Source organism: Erithacus rubecula, assembly GCF_903797595.1.
Source record: "Erithacus rubecula genome assembly, chromosome: 16".
Classification (NCBI taxonomy): Eukaryota; Metazoa; Chordata; class Aves; order Passeriformes; family Muscicapidae; genus Erithacus; species Erithacus rubecula.
In genome coordinates, this window is record NC_136668.1 from 12,533,176 (window position 1) to 12,554,954 (window position 21,779).

Below are 21,779 nucleotides of genomic sequence, written 5' to 3' on the forward strand. Positions count from 1 at the left end.
TCTGCACAAGGCAGATTCAGCATTACAGCTGAATATTTGGGAATTTTCCCATGAGAATCAGCTGCCTAAAGGAAGAATTATTGGACCCATACTCCTCGGGCTAGGTCAATACTCAGTCAGCATCTGCTTTCTATCTCCTTGTTATGAGAGACGCATTAGTGATAATAATTCAGTTTTTTAAAGCTCCTGTAACCTGATCCCTCATGAGCCTGTCCACAGTGGACAAATTCATCCTTTTACAGCACTTTTCCATCTGGTAACAACAGATCATTGAGAAGGGAGCTGCATTAAGGATGATTGTACTTTAATTTTAGGTGCACACCTTAAAAAATACATTTTTTTCTTAATGCTACAGCACTTCTGTGAGTGAAGTGTCCAGCTGGAGACACCAAGGTGTCATTCAACTCAGGCAGGGTACAGCTTTATCGACTTCCCTTCAGCCAGGTCATTTCACACCAGCTGAGTCTCTTTCCTCTTTTTTTAATTGGATAGCAGCTCATTCAGATGTCTCCAAATACTGCCAGCTTTTTTGCATGTGGAAGTGAGAATTACACCATCATTCAAAAAAAAAAAAAATCAAAAAAAGCCCTAAAAGCTGGAGAGTTGTTCTTTATCCCTGATAAAACAGTACCTATTCTTTGGTCATGCCTGGCTGCCAATAAGCTCAGTAATACTGAGCAATTAGGCCTTTCACTGGCGTTAGGCTAATTAATTGTTTGCACAGTGCCCTGAATATGGAATCATTTTCCTTTTGGAAAGAATAAAAGGATTAGAATGGCTTTATCCCAAGTTGCTCTGAACATCTTTTATTTATTTAATGGCAGAAAAATCCCGCGTTGCCCCCAAACGCGAACCGCACACTGGAGCGTTACGGCTGCTCGGGGACCTTCCATCAGTGGGGATGTGGATGCAGCCACATGTCCATCCATCTGCAGCCACACTCCATGGGCACCTGGGGGTCCTGCTGCCTGGAGTGAGCGTGCAGAGGCTGCAGTGTGCTGCAGGGGATTGAGCACCCCTCGGGTTTCAGCTGCCGCAGCACCGCGGGCACTGCCAGCGCTGCGAGGGCTCAGCTCTGCCCCTGGACACTGAAGGGGTTTGCACTGAGTGAATCCAAGGCAAATGGAACCTGGGCTAGGATTTTGTGAAGAAGGGACCCAGTGGACACAATATTGCAGGGGTTATTGCCATCTCTTCTTTATGTTTGTCCTATTCGCTGCCTCTTTGTGCTGTCACGTTATTAAATATATATTTCATGTTAAATGGTTCTACAGACGTGCAAAAAGCCATTTCAGTGGAAAGGAAAGGAACATACTCAGCCCTAAGTGCAAAGCAGAGGCTGCCATCACACAAACTTACACTGAACGGGTTGGAGTTAACTGGCTGGAGTTCCTCCTGCCTTCCCTGCTCCCTGTTCTCCTATAAGACCTTGTTATGGGCCATCTGCAAGAGTTAAAAGTGAAAATTCTGTCCTGTGCTACTTTCTCTTCCTCTAAAGATCAGGACACTGAGAACAGCCCTGGGTTTGAAGGGAGCATGAGAGGCCACCTAGAATTGTTCTAAATCACAGATGTCCATCCTGGCTTAAAAACAGCTGCTGGCAGAGATGTTGCATCTCCCAGGCAATCTGTTCACCTGCTAAACTCTCCGGACTACTGGAAAGATTTCCCTGCTATCTGCCACAAAGCATCTCTTAATGCATCACACACCTCATCCTTTCCATCTGCAGCCAAATTAGGGCCACCCCAAACAAGCAGGAAAGGAATTGGAGGGCAACACAAAGCAGGGGCCATACTTTGCTTTATGTGCCTGCCTTGCCTGGGGAGATCATTCTGTGTTCAGCCTGAGCTGGCAGAATTTAACTGGAAGTCAAGCTCCTTTTGTTTATTTAATGCCTGAATGTTTGAGTATTGCTTCTTGGGCTTTGGACCTTCTTGCTGTCTGTGCTGGGTCATGGAAGTGTCCCTGACACCAGTGCTGTTCATATCAAAGGAGTACAGTCTCATGGTAGCTTTGTACCTCTGTGTGGTAGGGGCAGGATGGCAGCCACTGCAAAGCACATGAGCCTGTCCCACCATTATCTCAAGAGATTTGCAGCATTTCACTCACTATCTCTCCTTGGTGTCTTCGTTTTAGTGCATGAAAATATTCAAAGTATCTTGCCTGGTCAATGGGAGAATCCTAAGCTTCATTTTTCTTCCTTTTTTTTTCTTGTGAGTTTTTTTTCAAGCTTAACTCTCCTAAATAATGACTAGGGAGGAAGACAGTGGACTAGAACAGACATGAAAAAGTTTGGACAACTGTCCTAAATTAGAAGACAGGTTTGCTTTGGAAATCCTATATGCATCACACTCTGTTACAGAAAGTTGGCTTTAACAGCAAATCTCTTGCAGCAGGGTGTCACTTCACTTCCACAGATTACTTGAAATGCTTTATTAATTCAATGACCTTGTGGGCTCTCAGAAAAAGCCATTTCTCAGTGTTTTGGGGAAAGAGAACTTCTCTGAGCTAAAGAGATTTTTTTGTTGCTCAGATTTATTGCTTGGCTGACTTAATTCACCATTCAAACACGATGATTTTTAGCTGCTGGGCAGTGGGCCTTGCAATGTTGAAACTAATTAACTGCTGGAACTCTTCTGAGCAAGGCTGTTTCTTACTGGGTTTGGGGGCTTTTTTTTTTTTTTTTTTAATCCACAGAAATAAAGCAAACACAATCCTTGGAACACAGGGCTGCATGGATATGGTGTGAGCACAGACACAGCCCCGTGCTGGATGACTCCCTGTCACAGCTGCCAGCTGTCCCCACTGCCAGCGTGACACCACACAAAGGTAACAGGAGAAGAGAGACAACATCTAAAGACAGAAGACAGGAGGGGTGCCAGAGCCATGACAAAGGGAGAACTCAGAGAATAGCAGGAGAGGTCTCCACTCTACAGCTCTGGATCCACAAATATCAAAGAGCTGAGCTGTGGATCTGGCTGGCAGGCCAAGGGCAATGGCTCTGCAGCTGGACAGTCCTGGCACCTCTCTCCCCTTCCTTCATCTACATCACTGTCATTGCAGACTGTGATTCTGAAAGAACCTTGAACCTCATAGCTCAGATAGACCCAAAGAGCTGCAGTTCCTGCTGGCAGAACCTCATCAAAGCCTTGAGAGGAAGATCAAGCAAAGGAAAAAGGGGTTGTTCTTTTCAGGATGCACCTGGCTGCAGGAAGTTACTGGTTCTTATCCCATCAGGGACTTCTGCTCATCAAAATATTTTCTGACAAAAGTTTATAACCCCTGCATTATTATGCTGGTGATGTCTAAAGATAGCATAAAAAGTGTAGACTAGAAGTCTAGTCTAGAAGCTCAAGCAGAGACAAATTCAGTGTCTATGTGCTCCTTCCTGCTGTGTTTTTGCAAAGCATTTCTGCTCTGCTCCTTGCTCTGAGTCCATGTGCAAGTGAAATATAAATTGCTGCTGCTCACTGAAAGCAGGGAATCCCTCACTGGCTCCAGGGAGCTCCCCATCCATCTTCATTCCTGACAGTTTGATTACCTGTATCATCATTTTAAATGCAGGGCTGCAAATACCATTAGTGGTCATACAGAATGGTAACTGCCTCAGCCACAGTGACCTTCCTGGACTGGCAGCAGGAGCACAGGCCAGCCTCTCTTCCTCCTGTCAGCTTGGGCTGGGAGTCTCAGCCCCAGCTGCCAATTCACCTCTATCTCATTGTCTTCTTCCCTGCATTTCAATTCTAATATTTCCAGGATTTCCAGCCTTCTTCTGAAGCCTCACAGTTTAGTTGCTCATTCCTGAAGTGCAGGAGTATAGAGCAGCACTCCTGGGCGTGTGATCAAGGAAATCTTGTGTGATTTGACTTGCTCTGAACAAAGGTGCAGAGGATCAGCAGCATGTGGGAGAGGAGACCTCTGCTTCCCATGGAGCTCACCTGGCCAGGAGCTCTAAAAGGACCATGAGGTTTGCTGCCTGCTAATTCTCTAGGTGAAACAAGAGGACAGTTAGTGAAGATTTGTCACAGGGAGGTTTTTGAATAAGAGAAAACAGAATTTTGTGGCTGTGAGGGTCCAAAATAGCACCTGGGGATGTTGTACTCATGAGCTGCCCCATCTCTTAGCTCTCAGCCAGAGTATGTTCCAGCATCCCCTGGCTTGTGAAGGTGTCCTTAGATGTGAGGTGAGGGTCCAGAGTGACCCAGAGTCCTCAGGCAGGTGCAAAGCAGAGCTGCTTCATTCCAAAAACCCAGCTTCATTAAGCAATTAGCTGGTTATCAGCTACATAGTTTGAAATCACAACAAACATAATTCACCCAACCACCTTACACCACGATGTGAACCTGCAGTGGTTACATAACTTGTTTTTCCACCCCTAATTCAGCTGAGTCACTTTCCCACAGTCCTTTTCTAGTTAGCCAAAGTAGCAGGCCTGAGCTATGATTTTACAAGGCTTTCCTTTTGCAAGGTTTTACCTGTGTGCAACACTTAGAGGCAGTACAGGACACAGTCAGGGTGTGAGGGGACAGTGCTGGGGGCTGAGCATGGCCCCTCAGGCATGGGGAAAATGGCATGGACTAATTCTCTTCAGTCCCTGACATTCTCCAGTGCACCACTGAAGCCACCCCTGGAAAGCAGCATGCATGGACCATGTGTTTATCCTTTGCCAGCCATCCCTGCTGTTCTCTCCTTTTCCTGGGAGCACCTGTGCTTTTCTTCCCTTCATACTGTCCTTGGAGTGATGCAGCAAAGTGCCAGGTGTATTTTTGCTGCCACTCTCATCTCGGCAGTGAAGGCTTTGCTTTGTTTAGCTGAAAGGGAGCCTGGGTCAAGGTTTTTATGTGCTGAGCAGAATCCAAACATGAGAACACGCAGGTGAGCTCAGAGCCAGGATCTGGGCTGGCAGTGGCAGTGGCAGGAGGGGCAGCAATGTGCTGGGGACTAGGGAAATGTGGGTAACAAAGGGAGATCGAGATGGAGATTGGGATGGGATGGGATAATGGGATGGGATAATGGGATGGGATAATGGGATGGGATGGGATGATGGGATGGGATGGGATGGGATGGGATGGGATGGGATGGGATGGGATGGGATGGGATGGGATGGGATGGGATGGGATGGGATGGGATGGGATGGGATGGGATAATGGGATGGGATGGGATGGGATAATGGGATGGGATGGGATGGGATAATGGGATGGGATGCAATGGGATGCAATGGGATGCGATGCCCTGGGGTCCCTGTCCGTGCCGTAGCTGGGCGATGGGGGCACACAGCAGCCAGGCAGCAGTGCCCAGGGCAGAGCTGCTCGCCTGGAGCCCCGCTAGAGGCAGCTCTTGGTTTGCTGTGAGCACGGAGCACAGCCGAGCGCTGCGCTCCGGCAGCAGCGATGGAGCCGCTCCCGCTGCCCCGACACGGAGCCTTTCCTGCAGCCGGGGCTGCAGCCCTCGCCCCAGCCCACCCGGCTCCCACTCACACCCAGCGCTTTCCTCCACGCAGCGTGTTAAACACAGCCTGTCAAAGCCTGGCTGGGCAAAGAAACCCCCGCGGGAACCAGCCCGAACCCAGAGGAGGAGGGGATGCAGGGACAGGGGGGATCGGGGGGATGCAGGGACAGGGGGGACCAGGGGGATGCAGGGACAGGGGGGATCGGGGGGATGCAGGGACAGGGGGGATGAGGGGGATGCAGGGACAGGGGGGACCAGGGGGATGCAGGGACAGGGGGGATCGGGGGGATGCAGGGACAGGGGGGACCAGGGGGATGCAGGGACAGGGGGGATCGGGGGGAGGCAGGGACAGGGGGGATGAGGGGGATGCAGGGACAGGGGGGACCAGGGGGATGCAGGGACAGGGGGGATCGGGGGGATGCAGGGACAGGGGCGACCAGGGGGATGCAGGGACAGGGGGGATCGGGAGGATGAAGGGACAGGGGGATCGGAGGGATGAAGGGACAGGGGGGATCAGGGGGATGCAGGGACAGGGAGGATCAGAGGGATGAAAAGACAGGGGGGATCAGGGGGATGAACTCGGCACCTGGGAGCAGCGATATCCGAAGGGGAAGTTGGAATTTGGGGTGTGTGCTCCCCTCCTGCCCGCTCCTGAGCAACTCCCACCGCCGGCATCCTGGGAGGCAAAAGCCAGCAAGGAACGCATTTGATTTGTCCTTTTTTCCTCTGTAGATTAACAGATCCAGCTCTGACTGAAGTATTTAGTGATCACAGCGCCTTAATTGCAGGGGGAAAGCATTTCCTGGCCATGAGTGCTGTGCCCGTCTTGGCTGGCTGGGATGGCAGAGCAGCCTGGCAGGGCACGCAGGGACAGCAGCCACAGCCCGGCTGGCACTAGCCCTGCCACACGGGTGCCACCTGTGTGTCCCCGCCTGCTGCCAGCCCTGGGGGGCTCAGGAGAGGCCGGAGCCACTCGCCCACCCGAGCCCTCAGTGGCCAGCAGGTCCCTGGCGGGCACCCACCCCTCTCCATCGCACTGGCTGAATTCCAGCGTTGCTCTTTTCATCCCAGAGCTGCAGGAAAAGCGGCTTATGGTCACCTTAAAGGAATAAACGATGCATAAAAATATTCGATCAATTAAGCCAAATGATTTGGCAAGCGGCGGCTCCCGCTGTACCCATCCTCCTCACAATTGTCTCATTATCCTGCCCTAAATCAAGCTGTCACAGCTTTTTTTTTTTTTTTGGCTTGGCGGGGAGAGGGAGGGAAGGAGGGAGCTGCTTTCCAATGTTCACTTCCAGAATAGAAACCAGAGCAGGGAGCGGGTCACTGAGTCACCGAGAGCATCCTCCCATCCCGTTCCCCATCCTTTATTAACGGGAGGAGCGAGGGCAGAAGAGAGTTGGGAAGGAGGGAAGGAGGGCAGGCGGGAAGGAGGGAAGGAGGGGAAGGAGGGATAGGCGGGAAGGAAGGGAAGGAGGGACGGAGGGCCGGAGGGCAGGAATGGGACGGACGACGGAAGGCCGGCCGGCCGGAAGGGAAGGAAGGAACGGAAGGAAGGAAGGGAAGGAAGGAAGGAAGGAAGGAAGGAAGGAAGGAAGGAAGGAAGGAAGGAAGGAAGGAGGAAGGAAGTAGGAAGGAAGGAAGGTAAGAAGGAAGGAAGGAAAGGAAGGAAGGAAGGAAGAGGAAGGAAGGAAGGAAGGAAGGAAGGAAGGAAGGAAGGAAGGAAGGAAGGAAGGAAGGAAGGAAGGAAGGAAGGAAGGAAGGAAGGAAGGAAGGAAGGAAGGAAGGAAGGAAGGAAGGAAGGGAGGGACTGGCACTGCCTCCAATGCCCTTCCCAAAGCCACTGCCTTGGTCACTTGCTGTCCCAATACAGGGACACAGCTCATCAGTGGGGCAGGAGGGTGCCCAGGGATGGGATCTCCACCCTTTTCAGGTGCCAGAATAAAGGGGGCTTGAATCCTGCTTGCTCCCATTCCATCCACATGCAAAAAGTGTCTGGAGAGACTCTTTTAGCCTCAGCTGGGACAAGGCACTTGGAGCCCCTCATTTACAGGCACACCTGCACTGGGTAATCACAGCAGGCCCTTTTCACAAAAAACCCATAGGTGATTGCATCAAGAGGTTCTTGAGAGTAGCAGGTCCCAGAGGGACTCTGTGTGTGTGTGCCCCAGACAGAAAACATGGAGTCTTTCACTATTTGTCAGTTAAGAGATAAGCAAAATTTGTCTCTTTGTTTCATAGTTCCTAAAGAAATCACCTGAGGAGCTGTCTCCTGTATCCTCAGGGCAATGGAGCATCCCTCACCCTGCACACAGGGAAGCCTCTCTCAGGAAGAGTTTTCCTCCTCTGTCCTCCCTAGGTGACACTCTGAATACTGTGCCAGACCTGTGTCATTCCCCAAGTCTGCTAAAATAATTAATGTGAACTAATTTTTATTATTTCATTAATAAATTAATTAAAGATCACTGCTTCACTCTGCTGGGACAGTGAAACAGCTGCATACTCATCTGTTCATGTGAGCACAGCCAGGCAGACAGAACATCCCCTTATGCTGCCTGCCCTGCACAGAGACAGCCCAAAAACAGACCTTTCCACCCAAGAAAATGTTCAACCCTAAAAGAATAAAGAGGAGACTATGTGGAGCCAGCACAGACCCTTGCAAGCAAAACTGCTCTGGATAACAAAATGTGCTATTTTCTGCTGCCAGCAGCAGCCCAGCAGGGCAGGGCAGAGATGCTGGTGCTGGTGGCCTGGCTGGGACATTGCTGGTCCCTGGGATCAGCAGCCACCACAGCTCAGCTCTGAGCAGCTCTCTGGTGCCATGTTCAATCCACACTGTTTGGTTTTGTTGCCTTTTTAATGCTGTCAAAACATGAGATGCTCCTGCTGCTTTCACAGCCTTGCTAATTGGCTGCAAAGAGCAGATTTCTTTTCACATTACAGCTACTTTTGAACTTTGAACTTGCCTTTAAAATCCAATTCCTACGAGGGTTTTTTTCCCCACCCCTGCAGGGCTGTGAAGCAGCACAAGCAGCAGCTCACTCCCACGGTGCTTTTTGGAGGACCAAGGGCAGTTCACACACCCTGCAGGGATCCCACAAGGGTTTTTCTGCCCTCATGCTCTCATGGTGGGCTCTCCCAGCCTCTGGCATCTCTAGAAACAGAGAACTGGGGAGCACATGCCAATCCATCACCTGGAAAATGCAAGCAAGACCCTCTCTGGGGAGAAACTCTTGGCTGAACCTCCAGCAGATGCTGTGGTCTCTTCAAGCTGTCCCAGTCCCTTCTCCATGCTCCAGTGTCAGTTCTTTCCCCTGCTGAGCCTCTTGGGTCACAGATGTGCAGGTAACAGCTGGGGCTGGGTGCTAAGTGAAGCTCAGAGTCACAGTGACCCTGTGCCCCCACCCTGCCCAGTCACCTCTGCAGCTCAGGTGCTCTCAGCCTGTTTTCCAGCTCTGCCAAAGCCAGGAATAATCTGGGCTGCACAGCAGGGCTGGAGCACTCCTGATGGTACAGGCCTGGCAGGCTCTGGTTTTCTTTAGATGAGGCCAAACAGGAAAAGCTCAAATGAATCCAGCAGGAGCAGGGCTGGTGATCTGAGATACCTCCAGGCTGAAAGAGCAAACCCCTCCAGGAGGGCTGGGAAACCACATTACAAGCCTGGCTTTGGCCCAGCCCCTCAGCAGAGGTGATGAGAGGAGGAATGGGGGAGCTGCACAAAACCCCCTGAGCCCTCTCTGGTCACCCCTGAGCTGCACTAATGGAAAGCCAGGCAGTGCCCAGGATGGTGCCTGCACCAACACTCACAGCTCCAGTGCTTGCCAAAACCCTGTGGCTCAGCCAAATGAGCCTGGGTTTGCAAGGAGCTATTTGCCAGAGCAGAAAATGTTGATCTCCAGCACATCCTTCACTCAACAGATGTTGCAGATCCTGCTAAGCTGCAAAAAGACTGACCAAGAGCCCCTGATGGGTGCAGATGATTTCAGCTCCATTAGCCATCAGTTACAACCCAAAATGCTCTGACCATCCTGAAGCACAAAACCAACCTGCTGCTGGGCAAGGGGCCAGAGCCAGCACTGGAGGCTGCTGGGCATGGGAAGGAGAAGCTGGAGCTGCATGAAAAATCATGGCCAAAGCACCCACAATGGGAGCAGTTGGAGCAACAATTCAGGGTTTCTGCATTGCTTGGTAATTTCAGATCACAGATGGAAATCCAAGAGAAGCATCTCGTAAATCACACGGTCTGTGGTTTTTCCCTTTTCCCCTGCTGTGTTATGATGGAAAATTGCAGTTGGTGTTTCCAAAAGCCATGAAATACCATGCAGGCCCTGGCAGGTTCACATCCAGCTGAAGCAAACTCCACTCCAGCATGCAACTTGCCTCCAAAAGGGGCACTGAACCCAACAGCTGTGTTTTGCTGACTGGAATTTGCACCTTTCCCCAGATTGTTGGGCTGCTCTCACCTTTTTCCCATCAGCATTGATTTAGAGTTGGCTGTGTGCCAGCCTTGCACCCCCTGAACACAACTGAAACTGGGGGATTCCTGATGGAAGACAAGGAAGCAGCCATGAAGAAGTGGCTTTAGAGGAGAAAGAAAGGGATGTTTTTAATATTCTGCAATAAAAAGGGAGAAGATGAAAACTTTGCTAAGAATTACCACGCAGCACCAAGCAAGAGAAGATACTTGGCCCCAGAAGTTTTTTCTGCTGCTGCCTCCCTCCATGGCCAGGATGAAACACAGGGAGTGCCACAGCAGAGGCACAGACAGCACTGGGTGCCATGGCTCTGCCTCCAGAGCCACACTCTCCATCTGCTCAGTCCCAGCAGCACAGGGGCAAATTGTCACCAGCACGGCAGTAAATTGTCACCATCCTGCCCTGATGCTTCCCTGCTGCCTCCCACCCCTCTCTGAGCTCACAGGGCTCAGGATGAGCATTGTCCCATGGACTGGGAGCAGCAGCATCTTCATGCCACAGCCCAGGACACGCTGGGGCTGAGGATGTGTCCCCTTGATTACCCTGGAGCTATGCTAATGGCTTTCTATTTTAATTACATGGAAGCCTAAGCATGCTGCAGGGTCTGGCTAATGCTGCACGGCACAGAGGAAGACCTGTGCATCACTGACAGCCTCATTTTATTTTTTTGCATAATAAAGGTAAAGTGACACTGGGGACATGTGTCTTTTATGGTGTGAGGTCAGCTGCCTGCAGGTCCTGAGAGCAGTGAGAGGCAGGGAAGGAAGGCAAAGTAAACAGATAAATCCCTGGAACATATGGCCTGTGCTTGGTATCTTTACGCATGAGGCACCCCACTTAATAAAAGTTTAGGATGGAAAAGCCAAATAAAATTGATAATCTGCCCAGGGAGGGTGATTCAGATGAAGCAAGCACATTACAAGGGGGTGAGTGATTTACAATTTTCTTCTATTTGCGGTTTTATGACTATTACAGTTATTCTTGTGAATATAATTCATTACTGTGCTATTATTCCCAGAAGTGAAAATCAAAGGTTTATCAGCCGACACCGGCAAGCATGAAATACTGTCCCAGCAAACAGCTCTGTGCTAGAATCACAGCTCTGAACCAGACAAAGGCAGGAGCCAGGCTCACCTCTCCCCATGCCCAGCTCCCCTCCTGGGACAGCAGCACCTCCCAGCTGGGCAGGAGGAGGCAGGGAGCTGTGTGACCAACATCTCACCCTCCAAAAGGTGATGGACACGGGAGTGGCTCAGTTATTTGGGAAAAGGGAACACTGGTGAGTGCCCTGCTGGGCAGGAGCAGGCAGGAGGGATCCACAGGAGCTGGACACCAAAGGGATGGGACATGCTGCCTCTGCTGGGGGCATGGCAGGCTCCCAGGGATGCCTCTGGGCTCAGCATCCCACTGTGCTGCCAGGTTCCTGAAACCAAGACAACAGGGCCTGGAGCAGGAAAGAAAGCAGGGTTTTATTTAGACTAACAGCTCTGGTTGGGAGAAAGGGACTGGACCAGGGGTTGATCCAACATAAAAGCAGTGAAGAGAGCACTGAAATGTACTTGAGGCTGCTGCTCAGTGGATACCTGATTCTGTAGGCCAGGTCTCACATAAAGCCATCATTCCTGTGGTGTGGTTTCTCCAGCAGCAGCTGAAGCTCAGCCCCAGCCAGCTGCTGGTGCAGCTTGATGGCACAGCCCTCTCCATCTGCATCCTGTGGGTTTCCAGGCTTTGTCACTCCTGCATGCCAGCCTCAGCTGTGAAAACCAAGAGAAGTCTCTTCCAGCCTCCTCTGTCTCCTCTTTTCAACAAGTTTTTGTCTGAAGAGCCACACTTTTGACAGATCCTCATCCCAATGGCTTTGCAGCACTCCAGATGTGCCTGGCATCCTGCTCCAAGAGATACCAGCTCTTGATTTAAAAACCTCCAAAAGCTGATGGCAAAGAGCCCTGTACAGCACAGAGACCGTGTGAGGAGAGGAGAGGAGAGGAGAGGAGAGGAGAGGAGAGGAGAGGAGAGGAGAGGAGAGGAGAGGAGAGGAGAGGAGAGGAGAGGAGAGGAGAGGAGAGGAGAGGAGAGGAGAGGAGAGGAGAGGAGAGGAGAGGAGAGGAGAGGAGAGGAGAGGAGAGGAGAGGAGAGGAGAGGAGAGGAGAGGAGAGGAGAGGAGAGGAGAGGAGAGGAGAGGAGAGGAGAGGAGAGGAGAGGAGAGGAGAGGAGAGGAGAGGAGAGGAGAGGAGAGGAGAGGAGAGGAGAGGAGAGGAGAGGAGAGGAGAGGAGAGGAGAGGAGAGGAGAGGAGAGGAGGTAAAACCCAAAATCAGTGTGTCTGGGCCAGACCAAGGGTCTCTTCAGCCCAACATCCCAGTGATGGTCTTGGAAGAGTGGATGAAGTGAGAGAACAGTCTGGAGGGACATTTTCCTGACATCCTTCCATCTGTATCCCAGAGCTTGTCTCAATGCTTAATAACTCTTGATAGATTTTTTTTCTTCCTAAAATTTGTCTAATCACTTTCTGAAGCCTTGTAAAGTTTTGGCATGTCCAGTATCATCTTGTAATTAGTCTCCAGCCAAGGACATGCTGTGGGTGGTTCAAAGGCTCAGTCTGTGACACTGGGATCTGAATCATGTCTGAGGGTGGGAAACACAAACACAGAGGTCAGGAGTTTACTCCTCATCACCACCAAGGGTCCCAGTGGGAACAGAGTTTCTGAAGGCTGAATTTCTTAAGAGAAATAAAACCAACACCAGCTGCCTTGTCAGTTTGTCCTCAGCTCTCTCCCTAAAAGATTTGCCACTCCCTACAAGTGGCACATCCCAGATAAAAACAAGCCACCAGGATGAGCCTGGACTGCTGTTAAACTGCTTCAGATGAGGAAAAACCCCAAAGCCCAGACTTTACCAGATGTTCCTGTTGCACAGGGGTGAGCTGTGCCTCTGCCTGCCTTCAAAGGGAGCACGTGGCAAGTGCTGTGCTGAGAAGGACAGTGTGATGGAGAAAAGTGACCAGCCCAGCAGAGCCTAATGACAGCCCCTCCTACAGCCCCTCAGCCTGGCAGTGCCAGCTCAGGCTGCTCTCCCCCATCCCATCTCCCAGGCTGGGCTGTCCTTGGCTTCCCCAGCCCTGCTGGCACAGCCAGAGCTCCGTGCAGGAGCAGCTCCAACCCGAACATGCACAGGATAATCCCATTAGCTGCACACTGCATGGATGAGAGGCAGATCAGCTGCAGCAATAACCATGAGCCCTCCCTGTTGGAGGCTGGGCACTGGCTGCAGTGGGGCCCCCAAAGTGCCCAGAGAGGACACAGCTCCAGACAGAGCTAATGGCACATGTGTGGCCCAGGGACTTGAGCATTGTGGTTAATTGTGATGAGCAATAAAATTCCAGCTGGGGATGAAGGTCCCAGTGCCTGCCAATTAGTGCTGGCATCCTGAAGACAGGCTGTAATGGGATTATTGAACCAGTCCTATTATGCACTAAAGTGTTCAGGGATGCTCACCACAGTGCCTGGAGAGCTGCTGGGAGCAGCCTGCACAGAGCTCCTGCTGGGAAGGGATGGAACCAGGCACCCACCCACCCTCCCCACAAAAGAAAAACACTTTTCTTACTCCCTGGATAAAGCATTCATCATGCCAAAGGGGTTTGAGTCAGTGAATCTGGGCACTGACCAAGATTTTGCTGTTTAAAATAAAAATGAATTTGTTTTCTCTCTTGAACAGCAAACCTGAAGAAGCTGCATCAGACCCCAGCTGAGAGCACTTAAAAGGCAGTGCTGGTGCAAGAAGCTGTTTGCTTGGCCATCTCACTGTAATGGCAGGTATTTGTGATTTGGAGCTTTTCCTGGGCAGCCCTGATGAGATTTCATGTTTATAATATTACAGTTCAGGGTGTGAGGATGGGCTCAGCCTGCCAAAGGAGCCACTTGCTGTCTCCAGCTCCCAGAGGACGTTTGGAGCCTGTGGGTTCACCATGGCAGTGATGCAGGAAGCTTCCTGCAGACCCCTCATCTCAGCAGCTGCTGAAAATAGGAAAATACCTGACTCTCTGGCTGTGCCTGCTGCAAATGGAGAGATCTCTCTGTGATGCAGGAGAGATCAGAAGTGCTGTTTGGAGGCAGCAGCACAGGGCACAGGGAGGTGCAGAGGTGGCTGCTGTGGGTGCTGCCAGGGGGGAGCTCCAAGGCAGGGACCACACTGGGGATGTGCCAGTGCCACACCACACCCAGTGCCATCCTCCCCCCTTCCTGGAGCTCTGAGGCCATTGGTCACCCCAGAGAGCCCCTGGCCTGATCTGCAGCTGAAGGCTCTGAATTGTCACACAGTTCCCATGGCCCCTGTCCCCTCAGTGCCATCAGTTACTGCTTTGGGGTGACAGTGGTCCATTGGAACCAAAATATGGTTCCATTTTGCGTGCTTGGCCAAAGAAATGAGCCAATTCTGCACTGACAGAGGTCATCTCCTGATCATGGCTCACTCAGATACAGCTCCTTCTCTGGAGCAAGGACCTGGCTGTCCCAGGGCTCTTCCACCTCTTCAGTGCAGGGATCCAGGAGCTTTCTGCTACTGCTCCAGCCCCTCAGCAGTGCTGCTCCTGCAGGACTTGGGGACAGGACCCAGGCAAGCCAGGGATGGTGCCTGTCCTGGGCAGGACCACCACCACAGCAGCAGATTCCAGAATTGAATCACACAACATTTAATAGGCAATAAAGGGTCAGAAAAAGTGGAAAATGAGTGAGGTGGGAGAGGATGGGTTCTGGGTTGTGTCTGCAGGAAGAATTAGCAGGACATGGTTGACAGAGATTAAAAGCCTTTTGATTATTAGAGCAATATTTAGTGGCTGCAGGAGAGGAAATGCTGCTGCTTTCCCCTGCTAAACACAGAGCCAGGACTCCTCCAGCTGACCCAGTGGAGTGCAGCCACCACAGCTGAGACTGTGCATCACCCAGGGAAAAGTTAGGAAAGGTCCTGCTGCCAGATCAGGGCTGCTCTGCCCACGCTGAGCTGCAGCCAGCCACTCTTTAAAGAGAGTCAACAGGGTCTCAGTTTTATCTCCAGTCCATAAGGAGCTTTGCTTTTCTGCCTGGAAGCCTGGGCACGAGGTGCTTTGAGGTTGGGATTTATTTCACCTTTATCACCCTGGACAGACATGCCCAGGCTCCTGGGAAGGTCTGCATGAGCCTTTTAACTCCAGCCAGCTCAGCCAAGATGATGTGCCCATCTCTGAGCCCTGGGAGCTGCCTGCGACCCCCAGCTTGCTGTGCTGTCCCCACGAGGCCAAGCCACAGTGCCAGCCCACAGCCACGCTCCAGACTGCCTCTGCATCCATCATTTCCAGTGCATTAATTCCTGCTCATTATTGATCACCCTGTAACACGCTGGGACTGTGCTGTGCTCCACCAGCCCTGAGTTATGGACCCATCAGTGTCTGGCTGCAGCAAAGGAGCTGCCCAGAGGAGAAGAGAGAGAGGAGAGGAAAAAGCTCATCAGGTTGCAGTCCTAACACATCCATTGACAGCACTTACCTGCTCCTAACAGAGCAGAACATGCTGCAGGTGATCACTGATCACTGCAGTGGATTCATAGTAGAACACAGCCCTTTCTTCAGGCATTCCCAAGGTGTTTGGGAGCCAGAGAAGAGAAATCCAGGTCACATCAGTTGTTTATGTTTTTAAAGATTTTAGCGTTAGCAACCAGGATTTATCCTCAGTCACAGGTGCCCTGTGGGGTCCCCTTGATACTCAGCAGCCTTTTCAGCCTCACTGAACATGCAGTCAGCAAGGGGACAGGGGGAGGCTCAGTCCTGGAGAAACAGGAATTTGATTTTTTAAAAATTAGACGCTCAAGGGCTCAGCTCACACTCGGGACTCAGGTACAAGAGTCACACAGGAGGGGTGTCAAGCACTTTTGCATGCACCAGGGAGCCAAGGGAGGCCAAACACAGACAAGGACAACAGGGACACCCAGTGAGATGAGGGGCTTGAGGTGAGCTGCCCAGAAAAAACTTTGAGTTGCAATGTTGAGTGCAGAGACCCATTGGCTGGAAAAGGGTTTCCTTCTGTCAGGGGAGCTGATGTGCCTCCAGATGACCTGCTGAGACATGAGAGAGAATGAGGGTCTGGCTCTGCTCCCTTTGGGACAATCACCCCTGTAATGCTGCTCCTGGCAGAGCTCACTGCCAGCTCTGTGGCTGCTCCATCACCAGGCAGAGCTGCTCTTCCCTTAAGCAGCTGCTCAGCTCTGGACACCTGAACAAACACTCCAAGAAAGCAGAAATCTCTGCTGTGGGACACCGTGCTGATCAATGGCTGCATGCACCAGCTTCCTGCAGGCAATATTAATAATTTTTGCTGAAAGTAATTTTCATGAGCTGCAGACTCAGAAATGCCAGTCTCTTGCCTTCATCAGAAGCCAGAGCAGCTCTGCATATGCATTAAAACCCAGCACACGCAGTTTATCTTAAACCACCTGAACTTCTTGTTCTGGTGCAGTATCTGCCAGCATCCATCCACCCTGGGAGGTGTTACACAGCATTTCCCTGCTCACAGCCCTGCTCCCTCAGGGCCTCGGTGGTTTAGATCATAATTCCTCAATAAGACACAAGCTGTTGGAAAAAAAGAGTAAACACACCACAGAAATGACAGGGAGCACATATGGAGAAAAGGCAGAGCAGGTTCTGGGTTTCCCAGCCCTGCTCTCTGGAGTTCAATTCCCAAACCAACTGCAGGCAAAGCCATCCAAAGCCCAGATGTTTTGCAGACGTTCAGTGGGAATTCTTATTGTCCCCATGCTCCCATCACAACATTTTCATCTTTAGAGGCTCTTAATTAGCCACTTCATCTTCTGCCAAACCCTCTTCGGTTTCACAGCCTGGATCTTGCCACCCAGGGTGCAGAATCCCAGCAGCTCTGTTCCCACAGGAACCTCTAACACACAGCAGCACATCCCTCCAGCACCCCAATATGTTTTTCCAAGTCATTTATTTGTAAGGGACTTAGCAAACTTTCCTTTTAGACTCAGTACCTCTGAAGCATCAATGCTATGAGCAAATGGCAAAACCTCAAACCTCAAACCAGAGGCTTCTCCTTTGGGGTGATCCCTTCTGGAGCCAGGCTGAGATGTGCTCCCCCAAAAGAGGATGGGGCACCTACAGGGCTCAGGAGGGCTCAGGAGGGGATGGTGATGTCCCCTTCCCACCAACATCCAGCCAAGAGGGAAAGCAGAGGGCTGAAGCAGGACCTGAAACATCACAGGGCTCCTAAGTGACTCAGAGGAGGAGCAGCCAAACAGAGCTTCCTTTATTGATTTATTTATAGAGAATGAGATATTAATGGCAGAGCTGTTGTTTGAACAGGTTTCTCCTGGCTGTGCTGAGGGAGCAGCCCTGCAGTGAGGGGGAGGCGTGTGTGGAGTGCTGATCCCTGCTCTCCCCTCGTCCCCTCCTCATCCATCTGTTCCTGCACATGATTCACGGTGACTTCTCAACTTCTTATTCCCCTCTCCCCACCCTGAGCAGGCAGTAGCTGGCAATTAAAATATTAGCAGGGGGGAAACACTTCATAATGCATATGATTATTTCTTAGTCCAAGGAATTTTAATTAGCTGAACACATGGAAGACCAAGTTTTGCCAGTCGAAGCCCACAGCCTGGTGCTGAAACCTCACTGGCTGCCTTCTCACACCTGGGATGCTCTGTTATTGCTGGGTCAGAGCTTGTGCTTCCAGATTTTCCTACAGCTTTATTATTATTTTTTATGTCTTCAGTTTTACAATACAGAGGCTTTACAGCAGGGTACTTTTTGTGTTGGTTTTTTTTTTTTTACCTTGCCTTTGTTTTTTGCTCAGGAGCATAACAAGGTGATGGGATTTATGGGCAGCTCTGGGTTTTCTGTTACAGCTTTTCTTAGCAAGATCATCACTTCTGCCACTATCCTTGCTGGCCTTTTTCTCTGCCTTTGGTTGTCCCCAAAAGTCACAGCCCACATTAGTCTCCAGCTGTTGTTCAAGCAACCCAAGCAGGGATCACACAGGAGCTATTGGTACCTAAATAAAAGTTTCAAGAGCAGCAGGGTTTTAAAAGTCTTCTGAGCTATTTCTGCTGTCATCTGTTAAGACCAATTTGAACAAAGCCCTGGTTACTGGAGACAGTGGCAAAAACCATCCTTGGCTGGAGGGCTAAGGACTGATGCAGCAGTCCTGGATGACCAGCTGGGGACTGAGAAAGCAGCCAAGAGCTGCACAAAGCCAGGAGCTATAAATCTGGGAGGGGGAATATAGAAAGAACCAGGTTATTATTTCTTAATGATGCCAACTCCAGCATTGAGGTGCAGAAGGTGTGTGCCCAAGCTGCCCCAGAAGGAGCTGCCTCATGGCAGAGGAAGCAAAGGCTCCACCCAGATGTGAATTAGGGTCTGGGATTTTGGGGACAGCAGCCATGAAGGCTGAGGGAACCCCAGAGACCATCAGGGATGAACCTTCCTGCAGTTTTCTTATGAAGGGAAGCAGAGAGCATCCTTCAGCTGAGATCAGGGTGGGAATTTGGGAGGTCCCTGCCAGGCAGGCAGCTCTGCAGGCTGAGTCTGGATCCAGCCCCATCTCAGAAGCAGGAATCTCAAAGCACAGCCTCGTCTGCATTTTACAGTAACTGGGCTAATGAGATTCACCCAGCAGCCCACCCAGACACAGCAGGAGCAGGAAGACCCATCAAAAATCTTTACCCCCTCGATTTCCTGGAGTTAACACTTGAGCTTTGTGGTTTTACTTAGCTGGAGTCCCAGACTGGGCACCAAAGGACAAAGGGATGCTGGTACAGCAGCCTTGCTCCTTCAGCATCTCTCAAGGAAAGGCCACAGATCCCTTTCCACACCTTCACTTCTGCCAGCTTGCAGAGATGAGGACATTTCAATGCTTTTGCTCACACTTCACAAATACTGCTCCACATATTTGATCAAATACTGGATTTTTTCCCTCTTTGGAAAAATCCCAGTTGCAATGAGGTCTGTGACAATGCTGAGGCAGGTGCAGAGTCTGGGGGTGTCCTTACAAGGGTGCATTTCCTCGAGCTATTTTTTATCTTAGCAAGTAGGAGATCATTATCTTGCAATAATGAAAGCTCTTCCCTGGAGAAGAGCAGGGAGGAGTGTCTGGGGGTTTTGCAGCAGTGGCAAAGCCACCTGACAGGCAGGGCTCACCCTGTATGGGATGGGGCAGTTTGCTCAGCCTCCTATGGGCTTCCCCAAGCTCTGCTCCCTCCAGTGCCACTTCTCTCATCAACATCCCCCTCCTTACCACTAAAAAATAAATTAAAAAACAAACAAACAAACAAACAAAAAATAAACAAATATAAAGAAAGGAGGAATTTTTTAGATCCAATTGCAGAGGCATGGAAAGCCTTTCCCATAGCAGGAGCTGTCCTCACAGCAGCCAGGGCATGGCAGGGCTGAGCCTGCCCTCTGGCAAGATGAGAAATTGCTCAGTGGGCAGTGTAAAGATCTCAGCAGCGTTATCTCCCTGTCTAAGTGCCCTGTCCATTCCCTGCTAATTCCCAGGAATGTTGTGCAGGAGCTGCTGCTGGAAGCCACTGCAAGGACACAACCCTGCGTGGGTTGGACATTTCCAGAGCCCCTAAGGCAGGGGAAGGGCTCAGTTTGGAGCAGAGAAGGCTGAGGGGAGATGCTGGGATGTTAATCCCAGCTCCAAGAGCAGGGTAAATGGGAGGGATTAAGAACAGGGGAGGCAGTATTGATCAGCACAGGCACTGAGAGAGCTGGCCCTGCCCCGGAGCTGAGTGATCTCTGGCAGTCCCTTCCAATGAAATCTGCCTCTGGAAAATAAAAATAGTGACACCCACCTGAGATTCATGGGCAACACATAACCTACACCAGCAAGGTGTGACCACCACACTATAAAGTCTCACTCCCCAGAACTGCAACCAGCCAGGCCAGCAAGACATTATTCCACTATATTTGGGAGCAAGAGGAGAAACCTTGTATGATTTCCCTGCAAGGAACAAAGCAAGTAGGGCTGGTTTTTTTACTGGCAGAGTCACAATAAATGGGAAGAGAGGAGGGGCCAGCTCTGAAGGCACTGGGCAGTGTGAGGGGAGAGCAAGGGATGCTGATGGAGCATGGCTGATGCCATCTCCTGCCACACCAGGTGTCTGCAGGACACAGCTGCTGCAGGACCAAAGCCAAGCTGGGCTGGTGCAGTGCAACTCAAAAATTACATCAGCAAAATGACACCTCCAGCTTCAGCAGAGACTTGAAGGGAAATCTCAAAGGGCTGCTTGCTATCAGCAATCAAAGAAAAGAGGGCAAGGATGTGGGATAGAAGCAGAGCTGCAGGTGATCTGCAACTTCCACTTGGTATTCATCTTTCCCAAACTGTTGGAGGGCTCAGTCTGGGCTGGGCATCTGTGCCCTTCATCCCACAGGAGAGTCATAGCAGCCCCAGGAAGAACAGTGCCTGTCCTCAGCAGGTAGTGGTCAAAATAATAATTAAAAAAGAGGCAGAAAGCAATCAAAGCTCAGGTGAGTGAGCTGAATTTCATATCAGGTAAGAATTTCCCATGGTTACAGTTTGCTGGCTCTAATGCCACTCTCATAAAAATGAACATTTTTTCCTTGGGAATATTTCAAGATTGATGAAAAAATATGAGTCTCCTCTGGGAGAAAGGGTGGGAGAGCCAGAGACATTTGCCTACTCCCATTTCTGCCTTCAGGGAGAAAACAAAATTAATGGGCACCGGTTGAGCAGTCACATGTTGAGCTGAGAAACCCCACCAAGCTCTCCTAAAACTGTGCTGAATACCTCCTCCCATGGAAAATAAAAATCTGATACTGCATTTCACCCCAATTCAAGCACAAAAATGGCTTCAAAATCACATTGTTGAGTATTGGGTGGGTTTGCATTTCCCAGCTGGCAGCAGATGCCTTCTGTCAGCAAGACCTCTGCTCTCTGCAGCATGCCCTGCCCAGCCTGCCCCAGTGACACCAGTTTAATTAGCTGCTGTCCCCAGTGCCTGTGGCTCAGCTTCACTTCATGTGAACAAACCCTGCTGTGCTCCACAAGCTGGACTCCTGCTTGCACCAGGGAGGATCAGTGCCTTTGTCTCTGTTTTTTTTCCCTAGACTTCACGCCTGGCAGAAATTAAAACTCAGAAACTGAGCCCAGTTGGATTCATATATGGCTTGGTCACTCAATCTTGTCTTTTATTGAAGGAGGAAAATAGGGAAAAAATGGATTTCAGGGAAATGAATCCTCCACTGAATCTTGATGTGCAGCTTTCCAGGCTGCTGGTGTGTGCCTGGGAGTGGGATTAATGCCCATCAGAGGGGCTCACTGGGGGAAGAGCACCCTCACAGGTGCAGGAGGGGACAGAGAGGGACCAGCAGGGCCACATGGAGGACTGGCTGGCAAAACTGGGCTTCAGGCTCAGAAAGAGCAGGTTGTAATAAGGAGAAAATGGGAAAAGTGTTGTCGAGAAAGGGAGGTGCCCGATTTTTATCCTCTGCTGGACAAGGTGGGATGGACTGAAGCAGCAGCAAGAACAATTGGGGCTGGACATCAGAGAACCCTTCCAGGACAGCAGTTAAACCTGGCTGGGGACAAGGCAGGCTCTGTCACTGTGGGAAACAGCTCTGCTGCACCCTCAGTCTCTGGGCAGAGCAGAGGGAGCTGATCCTGTCTGGACTCATGGCTCTGGACCAGACAAATTGCTGAGGTTTCAATGGCTCTGTTTCCCACTGAGCCAGCCCAGGCCCTGCCTGACTCCCTTGGGGATATATTTACAGCCACTTTTTGTCACTTTGCCACTTGATTTCCCAAATAGCAGCCCACCCACAGCTTGGGCATCCAGCTGGATTG